We start from the raw sequence: 17,364 nt of genomic DNA on the forward strand, positions 1-17,364 counted from the left end.
GATAGATATGATTCAATGACTGGGAAGGATCAACTTTGGTAGGGAAGGGTGATCCCCTGGAAGGCTGTGCAGATGAGAGGGCATTTAATGTGGGCCTTGAGAGGTGCAAATCACTGCCTCAGGAAGGACATCCCAAGCGAAAATGGGCAGCATATTAAAAGGCTCAGACACCTGAAAGTACTTGGCCAAACCTGGGAATTATAACTGGTTAGGTAGGGCTAAAGAGCATGATGATATAAGCTGAAAACACTCATCCATTCAACAGCTTATTATGTGTCATGCACTATGTCAAACCCTGTGGCTGTAACAAAAGGAAAGCAGTTCTTGTTTGTATGAAGTTTAGATTCTAGTTGGCTGGTGGGGGTGAGAGGAAGACAATAAACATACCACACTGTTAAGTGCTGTGAAGAGAAAGGAGACAGAGTGTTGAGGATTGATGTGTTATTAGGATTGTTAGGAAAGGTCTCTCTGGTAGGTGATTTTTGAACAGATATCCAAGTGAATTGGGAGAGAGAGCTTGAGGATATGGGGTAGGGAGAATAGCATTTGGGGCAGAGACAACTGGCAAGTACAAAAAAAGACCTTGAGGTCTTTGAGATGTTAAAAGAAACAATAAGGAGGCCACTGTGGCTGAAGGAGAGTAAGCAGGGGTGGTGGGGAGAATGGCAAGAGATGAGATTAGAGAGTAGTAGCAGGGCCGGATCATGCAGAGCCTTGTAAAGCAATGCTACTCAAAATATGGCCCAAGGCAAGGGCCAGGCTGCAAATTGTTTATTACTTCACTATGAGGAGATAAGTAAAAGAGTCAAGAATAAGTATTTTAAAATTTTATAAAATTTTACATTGCAGCTACATTTCTATCATATTTTACAAAAGTATCATCTGCAATTAATTGGAACTTTAAAAATGAAACTTGGTGCCCTGAGCAGTGCGGCTCAGTTGGTTGGGCATTGTCCCACAAAGCAAAGGGTCACTGGTTCGATTCCCAGTCAGGGCACATGCCTGGGTTGCAGAATCAGTCCCCAGTCGGGGCACAGTGCAAGAGGCAACAGACTGATGTTTCTTTCTCACATTGATGTTTCTCTCCCTCTCTTTCTTCCTCCCTTCCCTTTCTCTAAAAAAAAGTAAGTAAATAAAAATAAATAAAATCTTTTAAAAAAAGAACCTTGGTCTCATGTTTGAGAAGCACTGTAAATATGGAGCATAGTAAGGACTTTAGCTCTTGTTCTTAGTAAGCTTAGGAGCCATCTCTCCCCTCTGATCTTAGAGGGGGATGTTTTCAGTGTTTCATTATTGAGTATGCTATGTTCATTGGTTTTTAAGGTGAGAGAAATAGCATGGTTGTGTGCAGATGGGAATAATCCAGTAGAGAAGGAAAACTTGATGATTCAGGAAAAAGAAGAGAATCATGCTAGAGGACTGTCCTTCAGTAGATAAAAGGGATTGTCACCTAACTCATCAGGGGAGGGTTCGGCCTTAATGCAAGCATGGAAACAATCAATGTGCAGTCAGGCTACAAGGCAGGATATCTGGGCAAAGACGTTGGTGGGTAATTGTGGGTAGCAGGAGTCTGTGGAACTTCTATGAAACTGAAGCTCTAAATAAAGATCTCTGAATGGCAGCCTCCCTCATTGTTCAGGATCCAACTCAAATGTCACCTTGTGTGAAGAAGCCCCTTCTGCCTCATCATTTTTTTCACAGCAGTGATCTCAGATGGAAATCATCTGCTTATGTCTGGTTTTTTGTTTGTTTGTTTGTTTGTTTAGTACTGTGTTGAAAGCTCCACAAAGGCAACAATTGTGTTAATCTTGTTCAATTCTGAATCTTCAGTCCCTAAAACAGTGCCTGGCACAAGGCAGTCTCTCCATAAATCTTTAGTAAATAATTAATTGAATAAATGAGAGCAGTAGGCTGAGGCTTTTATTGTTGCCATGAGTTAAGTGAGAAAAGACTTATGTACTTCTTTCCCCTCCCTCGCGCCTCGGCTCCCGCATCCCTCCGTCCAAGCTTCGCAGCCGCAGCCCCAGCAAAGCCGAGCTTGGTCCAGGCCCCTGCCCCTGCTTGGCTCTCTGCCCGCCGCCCCTGGCCCCGCCCCGACCGCGGCGCCTCTCTCAGCGGCTCTGTCCCCCAGCGGCCCCAGACCCCGGCCTCCAGCACCGAAGCAGGAGGTAGGAGCAGCACCAGGAACAGTAGGACGAGGCGGAGGAGGAGCCGTCGCAGGATGAAGGATCGGACTCAGGAACTGCGGAGTGCGAAAGACAGCGATGAGGAGGAGGAGGCCGTCCATGTGGATCGGGATCACTTCATGGATGAGTTCTTTGAACAGGTGGAAGAGATCCGAAGCTGCATTGAGAAGCTGTCCGAGAATGTGGAGGAAGTGAAAAAACAGCATGGCGCCATCCTGGCCGCCGCCAACCCAGACGAGAAGATCAAACAGGAGCTGGAGGACCTCACTGCAGACATCAAGAAGACGGCCAAGAAGGTTCGGTCCAAAATGAAAGCGATTGAGCAAAGCATTGAAAAGGAGGAGGGGCTGAATTGTTCCTCCGCACACCTGCGAATCTGTAAGACCCAGCACTCCACACTGTCCTGGAAGTTCGTGGAAGTAATGACTGAATATAACACGACCCAGTCCAAGTACCGGGACCGCTGCAAGGACCGGATCCAACAGCAGCTGGAGATCACTGGAAGGACCACAACCAACGAAGAACTGGAAGACATGCTGGAGAGCGGGAAGTTGGCCATCTTCACTGATAATATCAAAATGGACTCACAGATGACGAAGCAGGCGCTGAATGAGGTACAACGAGATCATCAAACTGGAAATCAGCATCCGCGAGCTGCATGACATGTTTGTGGACGTGGCCATGCTCGTGGAAAGCCAGGGCAAGATGATTGACTGAATCGAATACAACGTGGAACATTCCGTGGACTATGTGGAGAGAGCTGTGTCCGACACGAAGAAAGCTGTAAGATATCAGAGCAAGGCCCGGAGGAGCTGCTGCCCAATATCTGGTATGGCCACACACTGCTACATCAACTTTGTGCAACTGGTGCTTCCTTCCCTGTGAGGTCTCAGAGCCTCTGAGCACACATGCCCAGATGCTTCCTCTGTGTCTTTGCCAGAGGATAGGCCTGCACCCATGACAGCTGGCTTGCACATGCCAAGGCTCAGGAGGCCTGGTATAGGTGACCACACCCAGGCACACACAAGCACACGTGCATGCTAACATGGACAAGGTGCCGTGCAGGCCCACTCCGATTTGCACATTAATGCCTCCTGGAAGGGCTAATGTGAAAATGTTACAGTGTTGAGCACTATCCCAGACAGAAAATGAGAGCGTTCCTGCCTTCCACACATGTGCCTCAGAACTGGGAGAGGCCAATGTTTGTCCCCATTGGCCCGTTGGATGCTCTGGGCTCTACCTCAGAGATTTTGGGTTTGAGGAACTGTTTATTGCAGATACAGTGGAATGGTCAGCGTGGCAGTAGCCACTCAAGGCGGGCTGAGTCCCAGGATTCACTCCCTGGACTCATTTGCTGACATGTCTGCAATAGCTGCTTCCCCACCAGGGTGAGATTGAAGGAGGGGCACAGGCCCCTCTGATGGTGAGGAAAGGGCTAGCTCCTCCCTTATGTAGGCAACATATGCACAGGTGGCTTTGTGTATTTGATGGCAGATGGGAGGTACATGAGCAAAGGACAATGTTAGGAGGTCCCCATACTCTGTGGCTGAGAAACATGGTCCCACATACACAGAACTGAACACACAAGTACAGGAATGTGTCCTGCCCTGGGGGTGGGCTGTACATGTGCACAGGGCAAAGGACTCAGGGTTGTGTACAGATCATTTCCCAGGGTCCCACCGCATATGAAATGTGCGTGTGTGTGTGTGTGAGGGAGAGAGACAATACAGAGGTGACCTGGAACATGATACCCTCCCCACCCCCACCCCAGCTCAGATAGTCAACCTCTTCCCTACCTGGCTGTTTGGGCCCTACCTGTGTGTGGCCAGTATGTGTAAATCCCAAGGTGGGCTGTCCCAAAAAAGGGGCAACTGTCTGTTTATTCCCAGAATGCCATTCTCAAGGACAGAAGGTTTGCTCTAATTACAGCCCTCCTGCTCTGTCCTCAGACTTCTCTGGGTATGTCAGAGCAGGCCCCAGCACTTCCCCTGCCCTTCCCTTTTTCCTTCCCGCTGCCCAACCAAGACACCCTTTCAGCCCAGGTGTTTCCGGAATTCTCACAGCCTTGGGGGCCAAGGAGAAGGGTGGCACCATGACTGGAATGATGCTGCTGCTGCCTTGAGTGGTATTAGGCCCAAAGCTGCCCATCTCTGGGCCTCAGTTAGACCAGAGGATCCCTGAGGGTCTGTTAACCCCAAGCTCGCACAAGACTCACACATCGTACGATGTGTTTGCTTGTTGGCCACTGTGTCTGTATGTGTCCTGGAATGTTGTCTGGGGGATAGTGTCTTTTGCATGGTCTTGAAGGAGTGTGTGCTGCCCACCCTTCCACACCTACAACCATGTGTGCCCCGTGGGTGGTCCCGGGCCTGCCCGGGGCTTGTTGCTTCCCGTTACCCTTTAACCCTAGCTTTGCCTCTCATGAAGCACACTGTGCGTGTCCATCCCATGTGCCTGTGGGTTGACGCACACTCTTGCCATGCCTTGGGCGTGTATACATGATGTGTTCTATGCATTCACCCTGCCCCCTGCAAGCCAGCCCTGCAAAAGATAAGATGGTGGCCCCTGGCTCCCTTCTACCTGCCCTGCCCCCTGTCTGCTGTGCAGCCATGTGCGTTGGCGTGTTTCCATGTCACTGGTGTGTCACGTGATATAGCTGTGTTTACTGACAAGAGTCCCTGCCCCTTCTGTTTCTCCATTGGTTTCTAGAGCTCTTTCCCTCTCGACAGGACTCTTAGGGCCTGGCTGGGGGCCCAGACCCAGGCCACCCTCTCCTGTTAGCCCTCAGAGACCCATTTCTCTCTATTGGTGACCAAGTTGCAAATGGATAAAACAGGAAAATTCTGCCCTCTGTCCTCAGCCCTGCTTGTCCTGTTCCCAGAGCCCCCACCCTCCACCCTGGGCTGGGTTGCGCCCCATGGGACCGGAAAAATAACAACCATTCAAGAAAAAAAAAAGACTTATGTACTTCATTAAAGTCAAATAAAAAGATTTGCCTAACTGAAGTGAATAACTTAGGTGTCCCGGTTCCTGTTGCAAGGCATGCAGGGTTTCTTTTATCTGATAGGGCACAGCGGCCTAGGGGCATGATCCATTCATTCAAAATTAGGGGTGTGTGCACAGGGAAGCCCAAGTGAAGCCTAAAGATTGAACAAGTTGCTACTGATAAAGGCAAGGCTGAAAAGCGTACCCTATCCGAGGAAGGAAGCGAGGCCAGAAGCGGGAGATGGACTAAGAGAAGCAAGGGACCCACTTCCGCATGACACAATAATATCAGATATCCGGTGTGGTATGACTAATTTTGTACTACAAGGATAGGACTGGAGGTCATAAGACTTCCTTTTCTGAGCCAAAATCAGTCTCCCTATAGCTTCTCTTTTGTCCCTATCCTGTCCTGTAGAACCAACTGGAAGTCAGTTTATTTCCTCAGAAATTCTGTACCCCGAGGCAAGAGTTTTTGTGTCGTTTCTTCTGTCTGACACAAACCCCTTCTGCCACTTCTTCTAATCCTCAAAGCCCCTCATTCTCCAGATCATGGAGGCTCTTTATAAGCCACTTAGAATGATCTGGAGTAAAATTAATTGGAGCAATGACTTGAGTATTCGAAGATTTACAAAATTTCCTAGTTTTCACCCTGACTGGCCTGCAGACTGAAAGGTCACAAGAAGCAACTGATTCCATCATATTGACGTTTCTCTCCCTCTTTTTCTCCCTCCTTTCCCCTCACTTCAAAAATAAATAAATAAATAAAATCTTTTTTAAGACTTCCAATTTTTCTTTTTTAATATGGTACAGTGTATGCTAGGTATGATATTTGGTTATATATAAGAAAATGCTTGATAAAGACATCTCAAGAGAAGAAAATTCCAGTCCAATATCTATTATGAATGTGGATGCAGGAGCCCTGAACAGAATACTAGAAATTGACTCAAACAGTGTATAAGAAGAATTATACACCAATGAACAACTGGGATTTATCCCAGAAATGCAAAGTTGGTTTATATGTGTATACTTGCAATGAACATCCTGAAAATGAAATTTAAAAACTCCGTTCACAATAGTATCAAAAAGAATAAAATACTTAGGAGTAAATATAACAAAAGAAGGGAAAACTTGAACTTCTAAAATCACAAAATATTGGTGAAAGAAAGTAAAGATCTAAATAAAAGGAATAACATTTCATTTTTATGGATCTTAATATTGTTAAGGTGTCAGTTCTCTCCTAATTAATCTACAGCTTCAATAAAGTGTTTTAAAAGCATCTAAGCTGCCTTTTGTATAAATTGACAAGATAATCTCATAAATAGATAAGATAATCTCATAAAAGAAAAACAAAGTAGGAATACTTACACCACCTGATTCCAAAACTTATTGTGAGGCAACAGTAATCCAGACAGAGTTGGTGCGCCCTTCTTGGGGCACGTCCACTTGAATCTCCTTTTTGAGAGACATTTCTTTCTCCTAACCTTTAAGGGTCTCCATAAGACTTGCAGCCAGGAGAACAATGGGCAGCAGCATCCTGTCGCGGGCTAACCCCCTACACGTGTCCCCAGGGCCCCGTTTCTCTGACTGTCCGGTGAGCTGACAGCAGACCCGCCTTGGCCCGCTTCTTTCCCGTCACGTTCCTAGAGAGCCCCAGCAGCCCCGCCGAGGCGCTCTCCTGATGCTTCTTCCGCCCTAGGCCCTTCCTGGTTTCACTGCCCCCAACTTCGGTAAATGTGCTTTCAAAATGAAATAACAACAAAAAGAAAACAGTGTTGTTCTGGCATAAAAACAAACAGAGAGGCTAGTCGAAGAGGAGTCCAGAAATAAACCCATGTTTCTTGGATAGCTGATTTTGACAAGGATGCCAAGAATACTCAATATGAGCCCTAGGTGGTGTGGCTCAGTTCATCAGGCATCATTCTGCAAAGCAAAAGGTCACCGGTTCTATTCCTGGCCAGGACACATGCTTGGGTTGCCGGTTCAGTCCCCTGTTGAATGATGTTTCTCTCTCACATCGATGTTTCTCTCCCTCCTTTTCCCTCTCTCTAAAGATAAATAAATAAAATATTTGAAAAAAACAATATGGAAAGACTAATCTTTTTAACAAATAGCACTGAGACACCTGAATATTCAGATACAGATGAATGAAGTTGAACCCTTACCTCAGACCATATACAAAAAATTAGCTCAACATGGACCAATTAACTAAATATTAAGAGCTAAAACTTAAAACTCTTGAAAGAAAACACAGAATTTAATATTCATGACCTGACAATGAATTCTTAGATATGACATCAAAATCAAGAGCAACAAAAGAAAAAAAATGGTAAATTGTATTTCATCAAAATTAAAAACTTTCATTTATTGAAAACCATTATTAAAACAATGAGAAGACAATCTACAAAATGGGAGAAAATATTTGAAAATTACATATCTGATCATGGTCTAGTATCCATAATACATAGAGAGCTCCTACAATTCAACAACAAAAAGACAAATAACCCAATGAAAAAGTGGGAAAAAGACTTGGACAACCATTTTTCCAAAGAAGGTATACAAGTGCTCAACAAGCACATGAAAAGATGCTCAACATCATTATTTATTTGTGAAATACTAAAAAGCAAATAAGAGTTAAAAACTGGACACAAACTTGAATAGATATTTTTGCAAAAAGGCTATACAAATGGCCAACAAGCACGTGAAAGATGCTCAACATCATTGGTCATTAAGGAAACACAAACCAAAAACTCAAGGAGGTACCCCTTCACACCTAGAGTGTGACTCTAATAAAAGGAAAAATAGCTGTTCGCAAGGATGTAGAGAAATAGGAGCCCTCTTACCTGGCTTTAAGGAATGCAAAATGGTGTAGCTACTATAGAAACAGTTTGGTGGTTAATAAAAGTTAAATATATAATTATCATTCAAACCATCAGTTCCATTCCCTGGTATGAAATGAAATATATGTGTTCCAACACAGAAATAAAAATAAGAGAAATAAAAATATATATTCACACAGAAACTTGCACACAGATATTTGTAGCAATATTATTCATAATACCTAAAAGAGGGAAACAACCCAAATGTGCATCAATGAATGACGGATAAACAAACCATGGTGTATACATACAATGGAATATTATTCAGCCAAAAAAAGACATGTGTTGATTTATGCTACAGTTTGGATGAACCTCAAAAACTAATGTTAAGTGAAAGAAATAAGATGTTAAAAGTCACATATTGTACAATTTCTTTTATATGATACACCCAGGATAGGAAAATCCATCAAGACAGAAAGCTGATAACTAAGAGAGGGAGGAGGAGGAAATGGGAAGTGATTACTTAATGGATATGACACATTTTTGGAGCGTGATGGAAAATATTATGAAACTAGAGAGAAGTGATGGTTACACAACATTGTGGATACACTATATACCACTGAACTATACAGTTTAAAATGGTTAATTGTATATTAACCTGGCTGGTGTGGCTCAGTGGATTGAGTGCTGGCCTGTGGACTGAAAGGTCTCCAGTTCAATTCCCAGTCAGGGCACATGCCTGGGTTGTGGGCCAGGTCCCCAGTTGGGGGCATGCAAGAGGCAATTGATCAATGTATGTCTCGCACATCGATGTTTCTCTCCCTTTCCGTCTCCCTCTCTCCCCCTCTCTAAAAGTAAATAAATAAATATTAAAAAGAAACAAAACAGTTATTTGCATGTATTGTGAATTTCACCTCAATTAAAAAAAGATCCAGAGGGAAGAAATAAAAGTATAAACAGTAACAAACCATCACAGTAAGTACTGGGGTGTGTAGGAGGAGTGGAGCCCTAGTGCATGCCTGGCTCTGACTGTGCAGGGGTCAGAGTGACACAGAGGAGGTGACACTTGGAATGGGGTTTTGGAGGATGGGTAGGAATTCAAGATATTGCAAGTGTAGAAAATGAGAGAAAAGTGTTCTTTAAAGAAAAGGGGTGGTTGCTGTTTCCATATAGAGCGAACAGAGTGGGCAAAATCGTGGAGGTGTAAAAACCGCGATTTCTGCACTGAGAACTGGGAAAGTTGAAGATACGGTGCACGGGGAGAATATAAATAGCAGAAAAGGAAGGCAGAGACCAGATCATGAGGACTTTGGCGTCCCATGTTAATGTCTTTCCCCTAGGAAAGGCAGTGTTTCTTTTTACAGGAACAATGTGCATGTGCTTCTTTTTGCCTGAATTAAACTTTCTATTTTGGCAATATCTCATGGATTTATTTTTAAAAGGTTCATTAACATACTGCTTACTGCATGCCAGGCACTGCTGCAATCCTTTTTATAAACTCAATCCCATCAACAGTGGTTTTCCGCGTCATCAGAACGACCTGGAGATCTTCTTAAACCACACACGCCGGGCTCTCTGATTCACTAGGTGTGGGGTGAAGCCTGAGAATTTCCTTTTCATTCCAGTTCCCAGCAGATAGCTGAGGTTGTTGGCCCAAGGAACACACTTCGAGAAACACAACTTTATATCAACATTTTATGAGGAAGGTACCATTATTTTCACCGTCATTTGCATTTTGCAGACATGGAAACAAACAAGTAGAAAGTTAAGTCACTTGTCCAAGGACTATATAGCTCTTAAACTATTTCCCCTGTGGTGGAGCTGGGATTAAATATCAGGTGACACCAGCTATGTCTCCTGATGCAGAGGCTGTACAGAAGCAAACTTGAGGGATTGTATTTTCAATCCTTGTTTGCAGCCATCACATGTATATCACACACACACACACAGAGTGGGACATCATTGACACCTGAGATAAAAGAGTTAGACACGCTGTCGAAGGCCTGTGTGGGAAAGTCTTGGAGGAATTCTTTAGGTCCTTACAATGCAGATTTTTTTATTGGTCCTACTGAGATGATACCAGGATTTAGAATGCAGAAATATCAATGTACAAAGTGACTAGTAAGTGTGTAGAAGGAAACCACATTAAGTAAAAAAGTGACCACTCAAGATTAAATTGTACATAAATACTCAATATTTGTTGTCTTAAAATATTTATTTTTAATTTTTTATAAATTATAAAAATTAACAGTACTTAAAGAAGACAGCCTTGTTACATATGCTGCCTTTGGGGTGTTCTGAGATGAAAATGCCAACTCTTTCACTAATCTGCTCGCTTTTCACATCTTGATCTAATTTGTATCATCTCCCTCGTTGCCTTCCAATAAATAATTTCTTTATAAGAGAAAAAGTCAAGAGTTACTGTATGACCTAGCAATTCCACTTCAGTTATGAAACCACATGTCCACCCAAAAACCTGTACACAAAGCTTACAGCAACATTATCCATAATAGCTACAAGGTGGACTCAACCCAAATGTTCATCAACCAGTGAATAACAAAATGTTACATATCTACTTGTATATAACAAAGAAGTTAGCCAGTCATTATCCCCAGTTCCTGGGAAAAAGCCTCTAAATCCTTGAAATGTCCCGAGTAATAGGAGGAGCATCTTTGTTATTCATGGTGGTCCCTGATAGCTTATGAGTCTCTGCCTTTGGTTTTTTCATATTTATACCTACAAATAAATTTTTTACTTTACTATAATAAAATTGTAAGTGTAGGGACATTCCTGGATTCTGTGAGTCACCCTAGTGAATTACTGACCCTGAGGGAGTAGTGAGAACCTCCAAATTTGGGCCAGCTGATTAGAAGCGTGGATGCCTGGAGACCCCCAAGCTTGCGGCTGCTGCCTGACTTGAGGGCAGTCCCATGCAGGGCCGTGCACTTAACTTGTGAAGTTTGGTCCGACTACAGACAATTTGTGTCAACAGTCATTGAACTTTGTGTCAGGAGGAGTGGAATTTGCTAGAACAGCTCTGACTCACTGAAATATATGGTTTGGGAAGAGATAGGATAAAAGGATGGGGAACAAGGGACCTTGATCTTGGGCGTCCGATGGATTATACCAATCCATGGTATAGAACAGCAGCTGAGCCCACACAGGTTGTTAATTTCCAATAGTATCAAATGGGAGCTGGAAGGCCATAAGGGACAAATACTCTACACAATAACCCATGTGAAGTATACACTGGGACTTCAGGCAAAAGCCTCTTGGTGATGATTGCTGGGAATCTGGACCGAAGAATTTCTGTTTGAGGGAATATCACCAGCTTGCTGTCCCATTAACTGAAACTGTTCCTATGCCTAAAACAGAAAATAATCATTTTTTTCTTTTCCTAAAACGGTTTTTATTGCCTTTGGTCCACAGTTGGTACTTCGCATTATCTCTTGTTCCCAGGGATCCCAGGTGGGGTTCCTGGCAAGGTCCCTGCGCTTTACGTGGTTTGGGAGAAGGGACAAGTATGGAAGGCGGGGTCTGGCTTTGCCTCAACCACTCAGAACTCCATCGGTCTGTCTGGGCCTCAGTTTCCTTACTGGGCCCCCGGAGGGGTCCTGGGGAAATCCAGTCCCCCATGATGCCTAAGATATCTGGAGACTGTGACTTGGCCCTCTCCCAGGGGATTTCATTCCCAGTATCCCCCCTCCACCATCCCTACCCCGATTCCCCCAACAACCTCCTGAAGTTTTGTTAAAACTTCCTGAAACTTCTCTGGGTACAGAAACGAAAAACTGATCGTCAGAGAAAAGAGAAGAGGGGCAGACTCAACAGAAACCATCTGCGGCCAGTTTCCTTTCCTACACAGGTTTCTTCTTGCCCCCACAGCTTAGCCAAAAGTCTGCTGGGAAACTTGCTACCTGGATGTGCCCTGGCAGAGACCCCCACCCCACAAGCATCTCGATCTGGCCTTCACAAGCCCTCAGCTGGAATCACTTGAACACATGGAAAAACAAGATGAAGACACCAGGAACCCTAAATCCCAGGTTGGCAATGATACGGGGAGACACCCCCTAAGGGGGCCTCGGTAGCCTGCCTCCTCTTGATTGTAGGGGCCCTCCGGGGCCCTCCTTGGGCTTGGGTAGTCGCCTGCTGGCCCTGGAGCCCCATTGGCCACCGGGCCTTGTGGGCTGTACTTGGGGTCGTAGGTCTGCTGGCCCAAAGCAAAGACCTAGCCACTCTGATTGGTGTCCTGCATATAGGCCATCTGCAGAGACATGAAGGATTTGTCACACGTGTTGGTCCCCAGTTTGGTGTCATAGGTGTACCACGGGGTCCCAGGAGCCATCATGCCCACCTGGTTGACACACATTTAGAGGCTGATGGTTGAACAGTCTATGACTGGCAGGATATGGTTGTTGGGGTCATACAGATGCCCTCTTGTGCCTTATGCCATCATGCCCGACTGGCTGGCACCCTTGCTGATGCCCGTCTGGAGCCCGATGACTCACTGGCCCGCCTCCATGGTTGCGTCATCAAGGTTCTGCTCTGCTTTTCCACATACTTGGTGCGGATGTCCACGCCGCTGTGCAGCCCCTTTGTCTTGGCCTCCCTGCCAGAGCCAGAAGAGATGCCTGCACCTGTGTCATGTTTCCACTCTCAGCATGTCATTGGTCTCAAACTTGCCTGTGGAGTTCATGCCACAGCTGACAATGGCCTTGATGAAATTGGAGAGGTTTCCCAGCTAGTGCCAGTTTTGCATGGAGCGGTTGACCTTAGGGACTGAGCTTGGCTGCAGCTTATTCATGAATGTGCACAGGATAATCTTATCCTTCTGACCCTTCTGGAAGTCAGGGCCGATAGACCCAAGAATCCTCAATCCAGCTGCGGAGTTCTGCCTCCTTCTGAGGGTCGTATTTGGACAGGAGCTGGTCTTGACCTCAGCTGAAAGCCTGTAGGAGGGCCCTTTGTTGAACTGCATGGAGCTCATGCCGGCGGTGACTGTGGAACAGATGGCCTGGATGGCGGGGGACTCGCGGGTCTGGGCCAGAAAACAATCTTAAACATGAAATACCCATAATATCTTGGGTTACGTCAGAGAAGATCTCTAATGGACAGAGCAGTGCCCAGAGGGTTCCATAATAAAATGAAGATTTCATGGTCCCGGAGAGAGCCTCCTGGTGGGCCACTCCTGTTTGTGTATCGCATTCCTCAGCAGGTATATGTTTTGTCCTAGGAGCTGCCAGATTCTAGCCTCACCTCCACAGTCTTCTATAAACTATTCTCTACTGACCAGCAAAGTGCTGCTTGGTTTATAATGGCAGTTCCAAGGTGAATATACAGCATCTTGTTTGTAAGGCTGCCATTCTGACTGAAGGTAAAAAGCAGCTCCATGGACTGAAATGCAGGTTGTTTGCCCCTATGTTTGGGTTTTTACTGACTCATGAAAAACAATGGCATAAATTAGTAAGAAATGGCCTGCCCATATGGTCAGGTAGAAAGGCAATAAAAAACTTGCCTACAAAAGGGATCCCAGCCCTGGCCAGGTGGCTTGGTTGGCTGGAGCATCATCCGTACACCTAAAATGCTGTGGGTTCAACCCTTTGTCAAGGTACATACCTAAGTTGCAAGTTCGGTTCCTGGTTGGGGAGCATAATGGCGGCAACTGATCAATGTTTCTCTCTCACACCCATCCATCTCTTTCTCTCTCTCCTTCGCTCTCTCTCTCTCTCTCTCTCTCTCTCTTATCAATGAACATATCCTCCTCGGGTGAGGATTAAAACAAGCAGTAAAACAGATGTCCATATGGAGCATAAACCTGTGGAAGCCACTATGGAACATTGAAGGATTCATTTCAAGTAGGGCGTGTCAACGACCAAGAGAAGAAGAGCCTTCTAGGATTGGAAGGTGGCTGGAACTAGCGAGTGGGTTTCCCAGCGTGCTCCCTCGAGGTGCTCACCTGGGTCCATCACACGAGCAGACAAGGGGCTGCTGCAGCAATGCAGAGATGGGCTGGACCTAGACATATTCCTCCTGCACCCTCCGAGGCGCAAAATGCCAAGAACTGTTCTGCCTGCCAGCAAGAGAAACAGAAGCTACAAGTGGCTCTGGGGCAGACTCCCCAGGGGGACCGCCCTGCACACACCTGGAAAATGGGTTCCATTGATCCAATGCCGGTAGCCCTGGAGGCTATAAGTGGGTCCTGACAGGAACTGGGATTTTCATACCTGGCTGTAGTTGCAAATGTGTAAGACACCACTAGATGATTGGAACAAAAAAATACTATACCAATTTGGGCCTCCAATTTTCCTTTCTTCAGACCATGAACCACGCTTCACAGCTCATGATGTCCAAGAGTTGGGCCAAGAGATACCACATCAAATGGACATGTTATGTTGCATATCATCCTCAGAGTAATGGTTTAATAGGTAATTGGAATGAGTAATCAAAACATCTGTTGTCTAAAATGCGGAAGAGGGGAGCAGATAAAGTCACGAAGGGCTCACTTACAAACTTTCCGGAGGGTGTGCTCACACTGAACGTGACAGGGCTTGGAGGGAGTTGCCACTTGGTGGATTTATCCACTTTTCTGGGGGATCTGGGGAATAGGGAGCAAGGACGGATGTTGGTATAACTATAATATTCTTCCCCTTATCACCTCAACTTTTTTTTTTCCTCAGGACCAGAAATGTATCTGCAGGTGCTGGAAGCAGGATAATCCCTAAGCAAGGAACTATAACCATCTCTTTAAACTTTTATGTCAGAATTCCTAAGGGCACAATAAAGTAGACTGTGCTTTCAACCCATCTGGCAAAATTGGAGTTGACAGCAAATGCCTAGTGGTGTAGGCAGCCCATTAGTTCTGATCGGTGTAACTCTGCCCTTTACGAGGGTGTGTGGGCTGAGGGTGAGGCATCTACTAGTCTATTATTGCTGCCAGCAGTCTGGTCCAGCGCTGTGGTCAAACCTTACCTCCCTTCCAAACGTGGAAAACTTTGGGTGTAAATGGAGAAAAGAAGGAAGATTAGTTGAGAGTAGAGGAATGAGCAAGAGGATTAGGCAATGAAGGAAATCCAATATTGCACTAACTTTTGAAAGAGGCTCAGAATAAAAGATGTCGTTCTTTACTCAGTTATGATGAAATATCTGAAAGTTTGAAGCCCTGTGTTGTGGAAACAACACTTGCTTTTGGAATCTGACAAGATTGAATAGAAACCTGCAAACATGGTTGACTTTGCTGTGAGAGACATTTTTATCATAAAATGTAATGATGGACTGGACTAATTACTCTCATTTTTTTACGTTACATCCACACAATAAGATATACTATAACACTGGCATTGTTGGTAAGATTATAATACTTATTTTTTTAAAAGATTTTATTAATTTATTTTCAGAGAGGGGGAAGAGAGAGAGAAGAAAAGGGAGAGAAATGAAAGAAACATCAATCGGCTGCCTCCCACACGCCCCCAACAGGGGACTCGGTCTGTAACCCAGACATGTGCCCAGAAATGGAATCAAACCAGCGACCCTTTCCGCTCGCAGGCCAGAGCCCAATCCACTGAGCCACAACAGCCAGGGCATGTACTACTTGTGTTGATAGTCACATGTATGGAGAAATTGAGCTAAAAACCTTCTAGGCCTACCTCACACTGATTCCTCCAAATGTTAGAAAATATTAATGCTGTTACTATTACTCTCTATCTGTTATACTGGCAGGGCCGCTAGATAGCTTTAGGATGGAGGAGGCTGCTGGCCAGAAAAATGAGCCATGTGGTTAGAAGGAGTTGATCTCAGTCCCATAGCCCCTGATCTATTCAACCATGCCTACATAATAAGACCTCTCTCACTTTATTTTTTTTAAATATTTTATTTATTTATTTTTAGAGAGGGGAAGGGAAAGAGAAAGAGAGAGAAATATCAATGTGTGGTTGCCTCTCACATGCCCCCTACTAGAGACCTGGCCCGCAACCCAGGCACATGCCCTGCCTGGGAATTGAAACGGCAACCCTTTGGTTCCCAGTCTGGCGTGCAATCCACTGAGCCACACCAGCCAGGAATAGCCCTTGCTTTAAAAAAGACACTGGACAATGAGGCTCAGGGAGCTTCCTGGTTGGTGCACACACCGATGTACCAAGAGGGTTTCATGTCCCCATCCCCACCCAAAGGGACAGGAGCTCCTGCGCTCAAGACCATTCCAGACATTGTCATATGTACCTCTTTCTTCGGATTCTTCATTTTTATCCTCTGTAGTAAAAAGATAATCATAATTAGAATACTTTCCTGAGTTCTGTGAATCATTCTGGCGAATTACTGAAACTGAGGGGCCATCATGGGAACCCCCGAATCTGTAGCCAAGTCAGGCAGTGGTGCAAGCGGCTGGGGGACCCCCCTTGTGGCTGGCATCTGAAGTAAGGGCAGTTTTGTTGAGGACCTTGCATTTTAACTTCTGGGATTTCGCACTGACTCCAAGTAGTGTCGGAATTGGATGGAAATGTAAGACATCCAGTTGGTGTCAGAGAATTGGCATGAGATACAGGAAGCATAATGCGCTCCTGAGTTAAGTTGTTCTAGTGAATTATGGAACCTGTGGATTAGTGGGAACACCTGAAACTGCAGGTAACTGGTCAGAGTGAGAGGGGACTGAGGACCCCTGAGCTTGAGACCAGTGTCTGAAATAGGGGCAGCCTTGTGAAGGACTGTGCTCCTAGCTGTGAAGTGTGGCCAAACTCTGGGTGGTGGGTGACAGAAGTCACTCCATCCCTACGTGGAACGTTATTCAGCCATAGAAAGGAAGGAAGCGCCAATGCATGCTATAACCTGGGGGGACCTTGAAAACCTTGTGCCAAGTGCAAGGAGTCAGTCACAGAAAGATCACATGTTCTAGGAGTCCATTTATACAAAATGCTCAGAATAGGCAAATCTACAGAGACAGAAGGATTAGAGAGTAAGGGTGGATTGGGGCGGGGGTGGTTAAGGAGATAATAGGAAAGGGAACTAGGTTTCTTCATAAAATAATGGAAATGTTCTAAAATTTACTGTGGTGATAATTACATATATCTGCAAACATACCAAAAACCATTGAAATGTATACTTTAAATGGGTGAATGGTATATGAATTGTGTTTCAATAAAGCTGTTATTTTTCTAAAGGGATGGTTACTTTTTTATAAATATATACTGAAATATTTATGGATGAAATAAAAGGATATCTGGGATTTGCTTCAAAAGAATCCTTTGGGCATAGGGAGGGGAACAGGGGGAATACGACCGGCCGTATGTTGACAATTGCTGAACCTGGGGGCTTGGGGGTTCATTATATTATTCTCTCCACAACCAGATATGTAGAACATTTTTCCTAAGAGGAAAAAAAGAAGCATC

General features: G+C 45.0%; 2 pseudogenes; one reads left to right on the top strand and one right to left on the bottom strand.

The window, feature by feature from the left end:
* Positions 1-2,199: 2,199 nt before the first annotated feature.
* LOC129066310 (syntaxin-1B-like) lies at positions 2,200-3,071 on the top strand (annotated as a pseudogene).
* An 8,895-nt stretch (positions 3,072-11,966) lies between these two features.
* On the bottom strand, positions 11,967-12,974 carry LOC129066311 (calponin-2-like; annotated as a pseudogene).
* Positions 12,975-17,364: the final 4,390 nt, after the last annotated feature.

The sequence above is a fragment of the Pteronotus mesoamericanus genome, unplaced genomic scaffold (assembly GCF_021234165.1).
Source record: "Pteronotus mesoamericanus isolate MK-2021 breed Mesoamerican mustached bat unplaced genomic scaffold, CSHL_Meso_final contig_2, whole genome shotgun sequence".
NCBI classification, from domain to species: Eukaryota; Metazoa; Chordata; class Mammalia; order Chiroptera; family Mormoopidae; genus Pteronotus; species Pteronotus mesoamericanus.